The following is a 3,124-nucleotide window of genomic DNA, read 5'->3' as shown; positions in this document are numbered from 1 at the left end:
TCTTTACAATAGAAACAAAACACCCCCCCTGCATTTGGCACATAGTGAACCCAAGGAAAGTCCCTAAACCATTTTTCCTGAAAGGTAAGAGTCTTATTCAGCAGATGCTGGGGGGGGATGACTCTTGGGTCAGGTTGATTTGGCATGTAGAACACATCCTCTCTGTCGTCCCTCTCAGACTGCCTCCCCTCACCCTCGTCTCTCTCAGTCCAGCTCCTCTCACCCTTGTCTCTCTCAGTCCAGCTCCTCTCACCCTTGTCTCTCTCAGTCCAGCTCCTCTCACCCTTGTCTCTCACAGACTGGCTCCTCTCACCCTCGTCTCTCTCAGTCCAGCTCCACTCACCCTCGTCTCTCTCAGACTGGCTCCTCTCACCCTTGTCTCTCTCAGTCCAGCTCCTCTCACCCTTGTCTCTCTCAGACTGTCTCCTCTCACCCTCGTCTCTCTCAGTCCAGCTCCTCTCACCCCTGTCTCTCTCAGACTGGCTCCTCTCACCCTCGTCTCTCTCAGTCCAGCTCCTCTCACCCCTGTCTCTCTCAGACTGGCTCCTCTCACCCTCGCCTCTCTCAGTCCAGCTCCTCTCACCCCTGTCTCTCTCAGACTGGCTCCTCTCACCCTCGTCTCTCTCAGTCCAGCTCCTCTCACCCTCATCTCTCTCAGACTGTCCCCTCTCACCCTCGTCTCTCTCAGTCCAGCTCCTCTCACCCTCGTCTCTCTCAGTCCAGCTCCTCTCACCCTCGTCTCTCTCAGTCCAGCTCCTCTCACCCTCGTCTCTCTCAGTCCAGCTCCTCTCACCTTCGTCTCTCTCAGTCCAGCTCCTCACACTCTCGTCTCTCTCAGTCCAGCTCCTCACACCCTCGTCTCTCTCAGTCCAGCTCCTCTCCCCCTCGTCTCTCTCAGTCCAGCTCCTCTCACCCTCGTCTCTCTCAGACTGTCTCCTCTCACCCTCGTCTCTCTCAGCATCCCTCTCTCTTGCATCTCCATCAGAATGGGCCGTTCTCTCTCTCTTGCTCTCAATATTTCCCTCTCCCTCTTCCCTATCTAATGACTGTTGTTCCTAGAAATGACAATAAGAATGAAATTGGCTATTCATTCCATTTCATTATTAATTTTCATAATTTCACAGTAAACTTAAGGTGTGCTAGATTATGCCTTTTTAATAGTTGTTATACATATACTGATGCACTGGGATTTAGAAGATTTTGAAAATACTAAACTTCCCAATAAGTCATGTGACATTTTCCTTAACTACCTGACACCTTTCAGCACTCACCTCAGCAACAGAGCTGTCTCCACTGCCCCTGCATAGTGCCCTTGCCTCTGACTCACTCTCAATCTCAACCACCTATCAGGAGACATGGAGATGCATTGAGCATTCTTTCATATTGATAATTGAAATAAGCTTAATGTAGATTGTTAATATGAAGATTTCTGTGATGTAGCTAAGTCCTGTTATCAGCATATCAAATACACAGGTAGTATAGCAGCCTAATAATTATGTAAGATACATTAGCAATGGGCCACCTCCCTAAGACATGACTGAGCAGTTTGATAGTTCAGAAATTGTCAGTCTTTTTTTAATGGACGCTGTCAGAGAGAGGAATAAGGTCACAACAGAGAAAAAAAGTGAGTGAAAAAGACTCTAAATATGTTTAGAACTAAAAATGAACTTCCTTCTGTCGATTTCTTGTTTTTATAACGTCACAATTCCAACCTTCATCCTTTATCTGGGCCTAGGACCGGCAAAAATGACTGAGGAGAGATACTCTGGCAGCTACCTCAAATTATATTTTTTGTTGTTTTTTTTAATTCTATTTTTTATAAGTTTAGTTTTCTTAACTTTGGTTTAGTTTTGAAGCTTATGGTCCATTTAAGAGCCTACAACAAATCACAGAGACGTTAACATTAATAATTAATAAGTTTAATATGTTTTTCTTTTTTTTTTTGTTCTAATGAACCAAAAAGAGACAATAGAAAAACTGTTACAGCGCCTTTACAGAGCGGTTAACATGCAGTCTGGATGTCGTGAAGGCTTGAACATCTCCTGCTCGGACTGCAGCTGAGAGGCACTGCTGCATGAAGACTGGGCTGCCTGTGAGTGCTTTGAGACAGGGAGGAGGGGCTCACGGCAGCACCCGCTGCTCACTGAGAGGAGCATAACAATACGTGCTTTCACATTAGAGTCTCCTATAGTCTCCAATAACACCAGAAAAATTCTCTAGATTAGTCGACAGTCGCTTTTTAAAAATAGAGTCGCTAGAGGAGTCTGAATACTCGCTAAATATAGTGACAAAGTTGCTGCAACACTGCTCCCGCGCAAGGTGCCTGATGAGACCGACGAGCTAGCCTGCAGCCTCGGGGTGGTAGCCTGCTAACACTCTTATCAGAAATGCTGGCTGTGTTTGGCCATGGAAGAACGTGACTTATCTGTTTGATCATTGATCACTGAAGGGAAAACTTGGGCAACTCTAACTTACTTTCCTTTTCTTCGAAAAAAAACGCCTTATGTCCATCTCCCGTCTGTAGCTCAGTCAAACAAAACTTCAGTAAAAGCCGGACATTATGACATTTGTAGTTGCGTGCGGCTGTGTGTAGGAAACCAGGAAAACGCGGAGTGGATATCTATTGATATAGGTATCCCCCCCTACAGATAAAGTGGAACGGATTTGATTGTGAAGTGACTCTGTGTAGGAAACCAGGAAATCGCGGAGTGGATTTCTATTGATATGGGTATTCTCCCTAATGAAAAAATAGAACGGATTTGATTGTGAAGCAAGGGAAAGAACGCTGAAGTAGATCGGTCATGCACTAATACTTTTGATGGCAAATGTGGGGGGGTCCAAACAACTTTTTTTTTAAGGTGAGGGGGACGTGACCCCCCCTAATTATATTGTGGCGACGCCCATGGTCCAGTCACTCAATCATGACAGATTGATCGCCAGCCTTGTCCTCATCAACACCCACACCTGTGTTAATGTGTGTGACACCTGTGTGTCATTGAAATTATGTTAGCTGGTCCTTTTGTGGCAGGGCTGAAATGCAGTGGAAATGTGTTTTTGGTGATAAAGTTCATTTTCAAGGCAAAGAGGGACTTTGCAATTAATTGCAGTTGAGCTGATCACTCCT

At 45.6% G+C, this 3,124-nt stretch overlaps 1 long non-coding RNA gene across 1 annotated transcript; it reads right to left on the bottom strand.

The window, feature by feature from the left end:
• Window positions 1-938: 938 nt before the first annotated feature.
• On the bottom strand, window positions 939-2,596 carry LOC117812131. The gene is made up of 3 exons (XR_004631140.1): window positions 2,476-2,596; window positions 1,272-1,343; window positions 939-1,055 (listed from the first exon to the last, which is right to left on the bottom strand). It is a non-coding gene; the product is annotated as an uncharacterized LOC117812131 (long non-coding RNA).
• Window positions 2,597-3,124: the final 528 nt, after the last annotated feature.

The sequence above is a fragment of the Notolabrus celidotus genome, chromosome 4 (genome assembly GCF_009762535.1).
Source record: "Notolabrus celidotus isolate fNotCel1 chromosome 4, fNotCel1.pri, whole genome shotgun sequence".
Taxonomy (NCBI): Eukaryota; Metazoa; Chordata; class Actinopteri; order Labriformes; family Labridae; genus Notolabrus; species Notolabrus celidotus.
This window is presented reverse-complemented; position numbering and strand designations above follow the sequence as displayed.